The following is a 14999-nucleotide window of genomic DNA, read 5'->3' as shown; positions in this document are numbered from 1 at the left end:
CAGGATACCACACACCTCCCTTTCTACCAAACACATTAATCACACACACAAGGAAAGAGGGGCAGGATACCACACACCTCCCTTTCTACCAACTCATTTAACTCACAACCAGTGAAAGAGGGACAGGATACCACACACCTCCATTTATACTAACTCATTTAAGTCACAACCAGTGAAAGAGGGGCAGCATACCACACGCCTCCGATTCTACCAACACATTTAACTCACAACCAGTGAAAGAGGGACAGGATACCACACACCTCCCTTTCTACCAACACATTTAACTCACAACCAGTGAAAGAGGGGCAAGATACCACACACCTCCCTTTCTACTAACTCATTTAAGTCACAACCAGTGAAAGAGGGGCAGCATACCACACACCTCCGATTCCAGCAACACATTTAACTCAAAACCAGTGAAAGAGGGGCAGGATACCACAGACCTCCCTTTCTACCATACACATTAATCACACACACAAGGAAAGAGGAGCAGGATACCACAGACCTCCCTTTCTACCATACACATTAATCACACACACAAGGAAAGAGGAGCAGGATACCACAGACCTCCCTTTCTACCAACCCAGTGAAAGAGGGGCAGGATACCACAGACCTCCCTTTCTACCAAACACATTAATCACACACACAAGGAAAGAGGAGCAGGATACCACATACCTCCCTATCTACCATACACATTAATCACACACACAAGGAAAGAGGAGCAGGATACCACAGACCTCCCTTTCTACCAACCCAGTGAAAGAGGGGCAGGATACCACAGACCTCCCTTTCTACCAAACACAATCACACACACAAGGAAAGAGGAGCAGGATACCACAGACCTCCCTTTCTACCAAACACAATCACACACACAAGGAAAGAGGGGCAGCATACCACACACCTCCGATTCTACCGACACATTTAACTCACAACCAGTGAAAGAGGGGCAAGATACCACACACCTCCCATTAGACCACCACATTTAACTCACAACTGATCTTTACCAAATGTCAGAGAGAGATGGAGAGCAAATGCACAGCAGACACATTGCCACCATGTAAGAGGAGGGGAACAAATAGAACTCAAAAGACAGATGTCCCCACCAGATAGAGAGAACACCGACCACATAGATACTTGGCCCACCCAGACTCGGGGACAAGGTGAGGGAACACCCACTATCTAGAATGTAATCGTATTAGTCAAGGGGACAAGAACAAAACAAAACACCACTCAGCACCAACAGACAACCTGACTAGCCATTGAAAATGGAAGTCAAGCTCGAAGGGTCATCAGTAAACTGATACACCCGGATCAGACAGGTTATGTCCCCAACAGAAATATAACCCACAACCACAGGCACTCCACCGGGTGATTGAAGAGGGAAACAGGACGACGGGGAAATGGCAGTGGTGTCCCTAGATGCAGTCAAAGCTTTTGACTCAGTGAGGTGGCCATGGTTGCTGGCGGCCCTGGAAGAATACGGGATGGGGCCGGGTTATGTTAAGTGGGCGAAATTGTTGTACAGTTAACCTCTGGCCAGAGTACGCACAGGATCGGTGATATCTGAGAGGTGGCAAATCAGTAGAGGCACCAGACAAGGGTGCCCCTGGTCCCCGATGTTATACATTCTGGCCCTAGAGCCCCTGGCAGTGTACCTCAGACAACAATATGACATGGCCGGTATTGAAGCAGGGGGAGAGAAACACCTAATATCCTTATATGCTGAAGATTTGCTACTGTATTTGAAATATCCGGAAGAAAATCTTCAGTATACTCTAGAGGTCATGGAAAAGTATGCAGAACTGTCTGGCATAGCGGTGAACCCCCAAAAATCGAGCATGTTCCCATTGGGGAGCTACATAGGAACCCCTCTGGAACGGTTGCCAGTGTTGTCCGTACCTTGGGCGGCTGATTCCTTCCGCTACCTCGGAATAGATGTATATCATACTGTGGAGGGGGAACACTTGCATAACACCGAGGTGGCTGTGAAAAAAATCTGCACAAATATGAAGTTTTGGGAGAAGCTGCCGCTGGCGATGATGGGACGGGGGGCGATGCTCAAAATGGTGGTCCTGCCCAGGCTGTTACATTTCTTCAGTAATATACCATACTTGATACCCAAAAAGTTTTTTGTCAAACTGAACAGCACGTGTAGGGACTTCCCATGGCACGGCACTCGCAATAGAGTGGCGCTATGGAAGCTACAGAACTTCCATGATAGAGGGGGCATCAAGCTGCCGAACTTTGAGGCCTATTATGTAGCCAGCCAGTTGCAATATGTAACCAAATGGCTCTCTGATGAAGAAACTCCTGATTCTAGGCTGTTTGGGCTGGACTGCACCCCGTTTTACCTAAAAGAGATTATCTGGGTTCCTAGACTTGAAATGAAAGAACGCCCGGGTATGCTGTTGCTTGGGTGGAAGATGTGGCACAGAGTATGCCAACTGATGGAGAACCCATGCCCGTGTTCCCCACAGGTGCCACTAGTTGCCTTAGCTAGGGGAGACAACCAGCTCAGGATGATAATCAGGACCTATTGGGAATCGGTTGGGCTGGTCACATTGGGAGACATATGGCAAGAAGGGGTTATTAAAGATTTCGAAGAACTGGGAGAAGAGACAGGCTTGCATCTGAGGCTGGACTGGGAAGCGGAGGTGGGGGCACAGATGACCGATGGAATGTGGGAACGTGTTATAGAATACCACAAGAAAGTGTCCAGAAATGCTAGATTGCAGCAGATACAGTTATACATAACGCATAGAGCCTATATGACCCCGAAGAGAATATCTAAGTTTGCAAACGCAGGAAGACAAGCATGCCCAAAATGCAATGAGGAAGACGCTAATATGACACACATGTTCTGGTCTTGCCCAGTGATTGAAGTTTTTTGGGGGGAAGTGGCACGGAAACTAGCGGATAAAGGGGTCTCGCTCAACATAGATACAGCCTGGGCCTGCCTGTTGGGAGGGTTTCCCAGACCACGGAACACTAAACACCTTGGGTAACTGAGGGACCTGCTTGCTAAAAGAAGGATAGCTATGGGCATGAAGCAATGCCACAAGCCACGGGTAGAGGTATGGTGGCGGTATGGTGGCGGGACTTGCAAAAATGGGCGGAGGCTGAAACGGTGGTGTGGCAGGAGGCATGTAGCAATTGCGGGGAGGAAGATGTGGGTAACCTGATGGCTTGGAGAATGTTAATAACAGGACTGTTTGGCACAGTAGTGGATCCTGCAGCTTTGGAAGGAAGCGATACCCAGCCACACGCAGCGGATACAGAACTAGAAATGCAAATAAGCTCTTGAGGGGGGGGGGGATTTGGGGAGCAGTAATGAGCGTTAATTGATGTTCACGAGTTTATTGTAAATAATGCTGTAAGTTTGGTTTGTATTGTTTATTTTTCAAAATAAAAATTAAAAAAAAATAAAAATAAGAAAATGGAAGTCAAGCTAAGTAGATAACAGCATCATAACCTATAGTAATGCATGTATTGAATTGTTTATTTGTATAGCGCCTATACACAATGTGTTTCAAAGCGCTTCAAGGAGGGAGGGAACCTGGTAGGATACAATTACATTCTTACAAGTCCTTGAAACACATTAGAATGGGAAAAATAACTGTCATAATCAGCCTGGTGACATTTCAGAAAGTGCAAGTGCAAGGAACAATTAAGGGGAAAAGGGGGAGGGAAGAATGAGACAACACCAGCAGTAACATTACTATGCCTGACAGTAGTGCATTAGTAACACGAGTAGGAGGGGGCAGAGGGGGAGCGTGGAGAGAGGGAGGGGAGGAACACACAAGCGACTATCATAATAGGTCAGACGACGATTCAGAATAGTGCTGAGGGGAGTGGAAGGAGAAGACAAGGAGGAAAGGGGGGACAAACAAGCTGCTATCAGAGGTCATGGGACAAATGATAGGAGTAAGTGCTAATGGAAATAAAAAGGGGGGAGGAAGAGAGGGGAAGGTGGCTGCAAAGACAGGAGGAGAGGGTGGGTGGAGGAGGGCGGAAGGTGGCTGCGAAAGACAGGTGGCTATGATTACTATGCCTGCCGGCATTCGGGGTAGTGCCAGGCTTTAACAAGACAGGTGGAGGCAAAGTAGGTGGAGAGGGCAATGAGAAAGAATTGGAGGCTACGATTACTATGCCTGACGGCAATTGGGGTGATGCCAGACATTAACAAGAGAGGGGGGCGGAGAGGGCAGGTGGCTGCGAAAGACAGCCAGCAACAATTTCTATGCCTGGAGGCATTTGGAGTAATGCCTGAAATTAACAGGAGGAGGGAAAGTCAGGGGAAGTTAGGGGCAACCAAGACAATCACACTCATGGGGGGAATAGGGGTGGGTGGATGTCACAAATACACTCACGGGGGCAAACGGGTGGGGCACAAAGGCACTCACAGGGGAATGGGGCGGGTGGGGGACACAAAGACGCTCTCGGGAGGGCAGCAATGCGGCGTACCATGGTGGACAGGGGTAGACAGGGCCTTCCTTGTGGGCCTTAGTTGCTATGGCCGGCTCCCGCCTCCCGGTTGCAGTGATTGGCTTAAGAGACATGAGCAACCAATGGGAGGGGAGCAGGGCCAGCCAAGGCAGCTGGAAGAATAGCAAAAAACAGAGCAGCCATGTTGGAAGGCCAAAGTCAATGAGGCTGGCTGATGAGGTTGCCAAAAGAAGTGGCACAAGAGTCCGAAACAGGTGGATGCACAACATAAAATAGCACATTCTAGGTGATCCTTAACGTTCACAACAATAAATGGCAATTTTGAAAGCAGAGGCAAAATATGTATGCACTATTTTATGTCATTTTCTAACACTGTTTACTCAAATTGTTATGTCGAAATTCCGTGGAGTACCGTGATCCAACATAGTACCATCAACCAAGACTATCACTCTTCCTTTTGGATACCCCTTGAAGCACAGTCACAAATCTCAATGTATCCCTTTCACGACAGAGAGTTTGAGTAGTACCCTAAAAGGAGTTTTTTGGTAAAATGTTTAGCAAAATTTACATTAAAAAGAATATTTGTCCAGTAATACTGGTCAAGACTACACAGAAGTAACCTATTGCACTGGCCCACCCTGGCCAAAAAACTGTGTTTGTCAAAAACAGACTCACACAAGCATGTTGGCCCTGTACTGCGAGTATTGCCCAATATGCCAGTCCGAGCCTGCATCTCCGACTATTCCTTTGAGGAGAAATGAAGATTGGTGTAGGAGAAATTAGCCTCCATGTAGAAAACGAAAGGACTACACCTGCATTTCTTGCATGTGTTGCTCCTTCCATGGAACTCTTAGTCATCAGACAAAACCCCTGCCACGCCTAGCCCTGCAGCTTCCCACTTATGTCCTGTGGTTCCGTGTGCAGCATCGGATTAAACACTTAAAGAGCAGGCATCATTGAAACATGATCGCAGGGGTGAGAGCAGGAAAAGGATGAGCATGGAGAAGGGGAGGGAGGCGAGTAGAGTGAGGAAAGAGAAGTAATATGCACAACTCTAGAATAAAATGGATTTTGGGCGCATTGTAGGGGAGGCATGGTATCAAAGGTATGACACTAATGCAAAAGGTACAATTTGTAAAAACCTTTATTAAAGTTTCTGGGTTTGGAGAAACTCCTACTTTCCCCTATAACTAGGATGGGAGTACTCTCGACCATCAAATAATAAATATAACAGTCCTGGTTAAGTCCATCAAATCAAAATGGCCTATGCTAACAAAACCTAATGCTTGCCCTACCTCTAGTACAAAAAGTGTATAAAGGAGATATGCATGTAAAGGAATATAAGTGTTCAAATATAAAGTATAAATGTAGCTGAATCACCTTTCCTCCCCACATCAGACAGCACATAGTAAGGTGCTTGCTCCCCGTAGGCAGGATGACACACTCTGGCTCAAGTTTTTAGCACAGGCCTGCCTGGCCTTCCACGTTAAAGTCTCTCTTTCCAGTCTTCCAAACAACGTTCAACAAAATGTTAATGCTGGTCCCCCTCTTTCAGGCTCAGACCTCTTAAAAACAAAAGTTTGCTTTGGTCCTCCTCTGTCGGGCTCAGACCATTCACAATAAAAGTTCAACAATACTTGCAGAGGCTCCCTTCCTCAAACGTATTACACTTCGGGGGCTTCCTCAGTCAGGCTCAGACCGTTTCCAGATGTCGAAGACTTTCGAGTGAGCGTGGCTTTCTCTACAGACCTCTGCAGCACCACTGTGACTCAAAGTTCAACATTCAGCTTTTATTCTCCCCTTCTCCCTGGGTTAATTTCTATCACTTTGCTTTTATAGCTCATTCACTTTATCGCTACAAACAATTCACCTTTCACAGAGACTTTCGAGCGGGCTACTTCCTTTCGCCAGACCATTCCGTTACTCAGTATCGCTGGTTTCACAGCTATGCTTACTTCAAAAGATCATCACACAAAAAGATTCAAAAGCTGTAGAAAAAATTAATTAGTAGACTATAGTCCTAATTTGCATGCTATCAAAAAAAAGATATCCTAATCATTCTTCCTTGAAACAACTGGAGATAATCTGAGGGAAATCGAACACAATATAAAGCTAATGTTAAGAAACATTTTCAAAGGTTTATTTTACAGAAAAAAGAAAAGAAAGTTGTAATAACAAACTGACATATAATTTACAGTGAAAAATAGGGTGCCTGTAAAAAAATAGATAGAAGCACCAAGATTAGTTTTCTTAAAAAAAATACAAATAAAAAAAAATTATCGAGAGAGACATCAATGAAATGTTCAGTACATATAAACAAGTGTATACGTTAACAAATTTGCCAAAGTTAAATATTAAATGAAAACACAAATGGAAATGAAAAAACAACTCAATTCATTTGTGCAAAAGTGTAAATTCACTTGGACAGGTCTGCCTACGTAGACTTTTCCCAATTGTTCAAGTTGAAAAGAAAGGTCTCCAGGAAATGGTGTTGGAAAAAAAAGGGGAGTTAAAGTTCCAACAGAGAAAGACCACAATTACGTTTCGGCGGGCCACCTGTAAGGCCACTGGTGTCAGAAAAACGCCTTCCTCGGGGCAAAGTAAGTAATGCTAATCCCTGCAGGGAAGCAGACAAAACAAAAAATCTAAATATAAAATAACATAAAGCTTGCTGTGTGATTCTCAAATGAAAATCTTAAGTTGTCAAGTTACCTAAACAATTACTACGAAGAAATTATTTGTAAAGACTACTATAGATCTTTCCTCCAAAAAAGGAACCTTACCCAAATGAATGTGGGGGAATTCTTCAAGACAGGGTTTCGAGACGTCAAAATCACCTCGGTGCCGAACATGAGCACAAGTGTCTAGTGGAGGACCAAGGACCAGCACTCAATTGTGAGACCTATAAATCAAAATGTATTTATAGGTTTTAGACTCCAGAAAGCGTCATATAAATGTATGAAAATATAACAGGCATGTGTCTACCTTGGTAGAAACATTGCCTTCATGTCTGTAAAATGATGAAATCCTAAGTCATTGGGTGCAAGATCGATCTTGAAAGAATATTATAAACTGGTGAAAAATCATGAAAAAATGTATTAGTATTGTACATTAAGGGCATCAGCAATGCGGAACATGAAGAAAGGATGCTTACTGTTGTTAATCTTTTAAATCTTTGCTGTCAAAATGGTGGCCAGTGTTGCTGAGTCCCTCAAAAGATCATTCACAGGTCAGCCTTCACGTCTCACCCACACGTGTGCAGCCTTCACTTGCGATATAATGTTGCAACTTCAATATTTCCTTAACACACACCGGTCTTTCAGGTTGCTTTCCGACTCACCGGCTGTGTGTGTTTCTATCTTGTATTTACAGTTTTCTAAGTCAAGGTTAGTACCACAGGCTTGGCCTTGCCTCCCCAACTCTGCCGTTCACCCGGGAGGGTCTCTGGTGTCCTTGAAATACAATGCAACCTGCTGCTTTGGGATTTGGCATTCTCAACATGTCTTATGCAGCCTTTTGGAGGCAACAACCTCCTGTAGGGAACTCTTGGGGATTTCAACCCGCTCCACTCGTCCCTTGGTCCGTCCCTCTGCTCCAGTAGGTTCACCTTTGCCCCGGATGTTCTGCTCTTACTCGTGTTCCACCTTGCTCTGAGTTTGTCTCTATGTTCTGCATTTTATCCGTATGAGGAGAGCTAACTGGTGTCAGATGTATGCCCTTAAAGTTAAGTGTCTGACTTTGCCTAACCCCATTAGCGGGACATGTCCAGTGCGATGTATAACAGTTAGTCTTGTTACTCTTTGTCGCCCTCTTGTTTGGCCCAATGTTTGTGTAGAAAGGGGGGGGGCGAGTTGGGACATCAGAGAATCCTAAAAAATAGGATGGGTTAGGTGTAAAAAAAATGGGGTAATACCACATCTCACCGTCGGCTGCCTCACCCCCACTACACGAAGATCCCTCGTCCCCACTCCCCAAAGAACCCTCGCCCAGGTGATCCTCCCACACTGGGCCACCCCCAAGACCTGGATTAAAAAGCGATGGCCGCGTCCTAGCTACTTGGATGACCGAGTGCCTGAGGACTAGCGGGTGAGACACCCTTTGGTTTCTCACAACATGTAGAAAATAAAGATACATTTATTCACAATCTATCCAGCTACTCTATACATTGATGAATTATCGAGATCAATGACCCAACATCATTGCTGTGTTCCTATCCATTTACAGGCCAAAGTTGAAAAAGAAATTAAATCTCTCATATCGTAGCAGTGCCAACAAAGTACGCATTTGTGTTGACATTTGTCAAGCCAAAAAAGCAATAGAAAGAGAGCAACACCCTGGCATGCAGCTCAATGATCAGTTAGCTCAACAGAGCTTGTATATTTCCCAAAGTAGACCTTAACAAGAGGTATCACCAGACAGAATTGGACTAATAATCAAGGCACATTATGGCAGTGTGTACTCAAATCGGCTTATATAGTTACAAATGATTGAAGTTTTATATTTTATATGCCATGAAAATCTTTCAGGAAAACATCAGAAGAGTAATCAGTAAGAGTGATGGCTGCGTTAACTTCAGCAACGACATATTAGTGTTTGGAAGGAAGATAGAAAGACATGATGAAACCCTAGAGAAGATATGCACGGCCCTGGAAATGGCGAGATTAATGATAAACAAAGGAAAGTGTGAGTTAGTGAAGAGAGAACCAAAGTCCTTTAGCCATGCATTCCCATGCAATGGGATGCAAGCTGTTCCAGAAGAAGTAGACGCAATCACAGCTGATGTCACTGGTGTTCCTAGACGTGTCCATTTACTATAGCAGATAGACAGGATTTCGCTATGATCAGTACCGTGCTGAGAGGATTAACCAAACAGAACACCACATTCATGTGGAACAAGGATTGTGAACTGGCCCTCAGCAAAGCCAAGGTGACATTGCATCTGCAGAGCACAAGTGATATTCAGACCCCTCTGTGTACCAAACGTGCTGTGCCGCCATCCTATTAGCTCAACATTGACTAGGCCAGGAGCCAGTCGGATGTGAAAGAGCATACCATAAGAGCAGGTCCATTTTCTTCAAAATCTTTATGAGGCAGACATTGTTGGCCAATGCATTTCATACTTGACTTGTCCATGATCAGAGCACACATTCGAAAGCAACAAAAAAGCCCGTAAATGAACAGCACACCCTGATTATATGGGCCAGGAAGACAGCTCAGGGGCAGCCAGTTTGCTTTGGAAGCAAGACATTGCAGAGCAATCCCGTTCCCATGCTTATAGACTGGTCTCTGGTATTAAGCATGAAATAGAATATTAATTAATTGATAGCACTATGTAACCAATTTAGAAAACTTAGTGGGCTTAAAGAAAAGTGAACAGCTAGGGACAAACGTAGATGTAAATGTATGGGAAAATCCAGTACAAATAAGCCTTTACAATCACAAGTCGCGATCACAATTTAAGAAACATGCCTGTCCCGAAGAAAGAGAAATCTAGTGACACACAGCCGGTGGTATCAAGATAGGAAACTTAAAGAAACAGAGTGCCATCCTTACTAAAACAATTGTTGATTGCACCAAATTCCCAGCATATGTACATAGGTAATTTGGTGCAATGAACAATGTTTTGGTTGTAATGGATTTTTAGATAGATTTATATCTACATTGATCCCTAGCTCTTCACTTTTCTTCAAGACCGGTATGTCAAGATTACCATTATCATATATAACCCCATACTATTTGGCACCCACCCGGTCTCAGCATGTGGCATCCTATAAATACTGAAAACCGATTACAGACCACCGGTCAGCATAGAGACATTCACTCGATTCTTGAAAAACATGAGATTTATGTATAAGAACATAACACCACTATGGCCTCAGGCCAAGGGCATGGTAGAATACGTCTTGGGTCTATTAAAAATCACATGAACATACAGAATCAAGTAACATATCTCGGAATCAAGATCTTTGGACTATGCTAAGAGAGTCTAGCAGGTTCTGCAACCTGGTATTTAGTCTCTCCAGGTATTATGGTCTGCGACTCAAATTATCCCTCGGGTCGCTGTAGTCCAAAACATCTAGAGAGCCAAATGTTGCAGGCCCCTGCACTATAGAAACTCCACTCACAGCACGGCAGGCAAGTGTCCTGCAAAGCTCACGCTTGGGAGAAAACCATGCATAGACTGGGGAAAGGTTTGCTTGCCTCAGCCCGATATTTATGGGCCTCATTACGAGGTCAGCGGTAACCCGCTGGTGCCACCTTTGGATTGCCGCCGAACCGGAACACCGTTTCCGGCGCCTGACTTCCCGCTGCCACTGGGGCATTACAAGTCCAGGCGGCACTGGAAGTCAGTCGTCAGATTTAGTAAGTACCCATTCCCGTGGAGCTTACAGGACTCCACGGGAATGGGGATTTGAAGCACCAGCACCGTTGCTAATGGTGCTTGCGCTCCTGTGACAACTCTGCCTGCACAGGCCGTTGTGCCCAGCAGGGTCAGACACGGCCCCTGCAAGCAGAGTTATAGTATGGCAGCACGGAAAAAAGGGTGCCGGTAAGCGGGTGCCGATAATGAGGCCCTATCACTACATCAAAGAAAAAGACATTGGGCCTCATTATAAGTTTGCCGGTCTGGGAACTACAGTACCGGCAAGCTTTCCGGTACCGTAGTTCCCGGACCGGCAAACTACGGGCTGTGCTCGCGGATGCCTTTCTGCCTGCCAGGTCTGACCTGGCGGGCAGAGCAGCACTCGCGAGCACAGCATGTCGGATGCACCGGCACCGTTTATAACTGTTTATAACGGTGCCGGTGCATCCGGCTTCCCCATTCCCATTCAGCCATTTAGGGGTTAAATGGGAATGTGGAAGAATATTTTCCGGCGCCAAGGGATGGGCATTTACTGGGTCCGGCAAGGCTGTAATGACCCGGTAATTGGCCATTCCTGGGCATGGGGAAAAATAAATACCAGCAGCAGCCGTGACTGTATTACAGGCACGGCTACCGCCAGCCTCCTAATAAGGCTCATTATCATGAAAAAAACCTCCAAAAATATATAGATCAAAATCAGCACTTAGAGGTTGAATGGCACTTACAGCCATTTAGGGGTTAAATGGAAATGAGGAAGTATATTTTCCGGCGCCAAGGGATGGGCATTTACTGGGTCCGGCAAGGCTGTAATGACCCGGTAATTGGCCATTCCTGGGCATGGGGAAAAATAAATACCAGCAGCAGCCGTGACTGTATTACAGGCACGGCTACCGCCAGCCTCCTAATAAGGGTCATTATCATGAAAAAAATACTCCAAAAATATATAGATCAAAATCAGCACTTAGAGGTTGAAGACCAAGTACTAGTTGACAAGCATCATATGAGAAAGTCTTACATGACAGTTGCTACTGAGAATTGCCCAGGAACTATGATGACGTCACAGAGCCGAGACAAGGCCGTAAGAAGCAATGCCTCATACTTCAGTAGACACCATGTGAGGGATATTGACCCAGAAGGTCTGTCAGAGCAGCTGGCCAGACTGACTCGAGCCCAGCACATTGAAAGGGACAATCCTAAATGAGAGAACAAGATACACCAGGGCAAGGAGCGCGAGTAGAGCACCAAAAGAGAAGGATGGAACAAGGGTAACATGGGCAGCTCTTCAATCACGGCTATAAAAGAAGATTTCCTTCATGGGCATATAGAAGATAAAAGCCCATTTGTTCACAACCTTTCTGGGTGTGAATTCCATTAGTGTCCCATTAAATCCTGTTCTTGGTTATATTGTCATCCACACTGCCATGGGGGACAGACAGCCCTGTGTACCTAATGCTGTGATACAGGACAATCATTTACAAGCATGGGGCATGCCAAAGATGGATGGGGCACATCAGCAGTGCAAGTCTGCAGGGATGTGGGCACAGGATATCAATGTGTCGGGTCAAAGGCTGTGATGGAATGCCATCCATCAGGAGAGGGAGGCATAGCATGAGCTTTTTTTAAAACATTTTATAATAAAATTAATTGGCTAATTCTGTTTCTGAAAGTGATTCTACTAATCAGAAACCACCTTTTCATAATGCTTAATGCCAGAAAATGATAGTGCATACATGTACCTTGTGGTGCTCGCCTCCAGACACACCCCAGCAATCCTGCAGTCAGCACAGCCACTCGAATGCACAGTTCCAACAGGCAGCCGTGTCTTTCTAAACATCCACAACTCCGGTTCAAAACATTATAGTTGTGTAGTATAGCATCCTTGTGTCAGTTTGTAAAATCTAAATATAGCCATATATAGTTATGACATGGTAGGGAATGAGGTTACACAATTATATAGCCACACACATCTGGATATGACATCAGCAGGCAAATGACAGTTCTTATAGCAGCCTGAACTGGATCCAGGCTTGCTGTGGAACAATCTGCTGTAGCATGTTCCTTATGAAAGTGGTTAGTTGATTCTTCGCTAGATAGCAAGATAAGAAGCATTCATCCGGAACCTGATTGGGAGTACAGTCAACTCCCAAGTCCCCTGCCAGAGAGGCGAAGGTCAGGCGCTTCAAGGAAGAGGAAAGCTCTTCTCTCTACTTATCCAAAGAGTATATTTGAGGTGAAACCGCTGGGTTGTTTGTTTACCCTGGAAGTGGAAGTGGACTGGTAAAGTGGTGAAGGCTCAGAGCAACCACCACAAGTAGGTTCCAGTGACATTATTTAAACATGAAGTAATCAGACACCAGAGCATAGCTACAGTCCCTCAGGAGCAGTTCTCCACCTCCATGAGTTCTCCTAACAGACTCTTCTGGAACCCACACTCTCCTTCTGGAATTCCCCTGTATGGAAATGCTCAAGGCTAGGACCTAACAGAGTAGCACAGTAGAGATAGATAAGGTGGTTATGGAACAGAACAGAGGAAACTTGCATACACACCACATCTCCCCCACCATGACATTTTGCTGATGCCTCTGGTATACAAACCCATAGTACCGCTTTATTGAAAAGGCAACTTTCAATATGTTTTCCACTATAGGGGTGGTCCAACGATGCTTTTATTGTACTCACTGCTGGTTTGGTTTAGTATTAGCCTGTGGTTGAGCAAGTGTTTTAGCTACTACACATCCCCGTACTCCTACAAGGCAGTAGACATTTGGGTCACAAAGGTACTGTGGAACAAGGTGGACATTCGGTTATCAGTGACCCATTAGGCACACCCAAAGAGTAGGGGCAGCCAGTAACTACCTCTTGTTTGGTGTTGTACATTGCTGCAGCTGATTTGCCTGTGTCCCGCAAAGGCTCTCTCCGTCATTCTCAAGCAGAGGCTGTGCAGACTGCGGGCGGTACTGCTGCAGTGCTGTAGAGCAGTGACAAATGGTTACAGGAAGGTCATACAATGTTAGCAGCTTAGACATTGCAGAGAGAATATACAAGAGGTTACTGGCCTGCTGGAAAACACAACAGATCTGCTTACTTGAAAGATAAAAACAATTCCCATACAAAAGAATTGAACACAAATAAAATCTGTTTTCCATGGAAAAGATTGTTGTGGCAATATATAAACCCCAAAAAAATCCAAACATCACAAACTGCAAGGAAAGGGCCACCAAAGCAAGGCCTGTGTCAGCACATATATATGCACGGTCACACAGTGGGATTTAACCTTCTTTTTGCAGGTTCTTATATTTAAACACCATTCTCTTGCATAGTTTTGACAGAGAAACAGGGCTCATCCAATCATCCTCAGAAAGTAGAAAAAAAGGAGATAGCTTTAGACAATCAAGAGAGCTACATGTTCACCCTACCAGACAAATCCTGCAATAACCTGACCCCCTCACCAGACCTCCACCTCTATGGCCAAGCCCTCCTATCACTATGGCCAGTCCAAAAGAAGCCTGTAGACAATCAAGAGAGCTACATGTTCACCCTACCAGACACATCCTGCAATAACCTGACCCCCACACCAGACCTCCACCTCTATGGCCAAGCCCTCCTATCACTATGGCCAGTCCAAAAGAAGCCTGTAGACAATCAAGAGAGCTACATGTTCACCCTACCAGACACATCCTGCAATAACCTGACCCCCACACCAGACCTCCGCCTCTATTGGCCAAGCCCTCCTATCACTATGGCCAGTCCCAAGGAAGCCTGTAGACAATCAAGAGAGCTACATGTTCACCCTACCAGACACATCCTGCAATAAGCTTCCCCCCTCACCAGACCTCCACCTCAATGGCCAAGCCCTCCTATCACTATCGCCAGTCCCAAGGAAGCCTGTAGACAATCAAGAGAGCTACATGTTCACCCTACCAGACGCATCCTGCAATAACCTGACCCCCACACCAGACCTCCGCCTCTATTGGCCAAGCCCTCCTATCACTATGGCCAGTCCCAAGGAAGCCTGTAGACAATCACGAGAGCTACATGTTCACCCTACCAGACACATCCTTCAATAAGCTAACCAACCCCCTCACCAGACCTCCACCTCTATGGCCAAGCCCTCCTATCACTATGGCCAGTCCCAAGGAAGCCTGTAGACAATCACGAGAGCTACATGTTCACCCTACCAGACACATCC

The 14999-nt window shown here is 45.5% G+C and overlaps 1 long non-coding RNA gene across 1 annotated transcript in view; it reads right to left on the bottom strand.

Annotated features, from left to right (window-relative positions):
- The window catches only part of LOC138447707 (uncharacterized), a 150230-nt gene extending 136455 nt beyond the window's left edge, over positions 1–13775 (bottom strand). The window contains exon 1 of the long non-coding RNA XR_011259928.1: positions 13667–13775. This is a non-coding gene — a long non-coding RNA (uncharacterized lncRNA). The remainder of the gene's footprint in view (positions 1–13666) is intronic.
- Positions 13776–14999: the final 1224 nt, after the last annotated feature.

Source organism: Ambystoma mexicanum, chromosome 3q (genome assembly GCF_040938575.1).
Source record: "Ambystoma mexicanum isolate Mex_15411 chromosome 3q, UKY_AmexF1_1, whole genome shotgun sequence".
Classification (NCBI taxonomy): Eukaryota; Metazoa; Chordata; class Amphibia; order Caudata; family Ambystomatidae; genus Ambystoma; species Ambystoma mexicanum.
The sequence above is the reverse complement of the archived record's forward strand: the minus strand, read 5'-3'. Positions and strand labels throughout refer to the sequence as shown.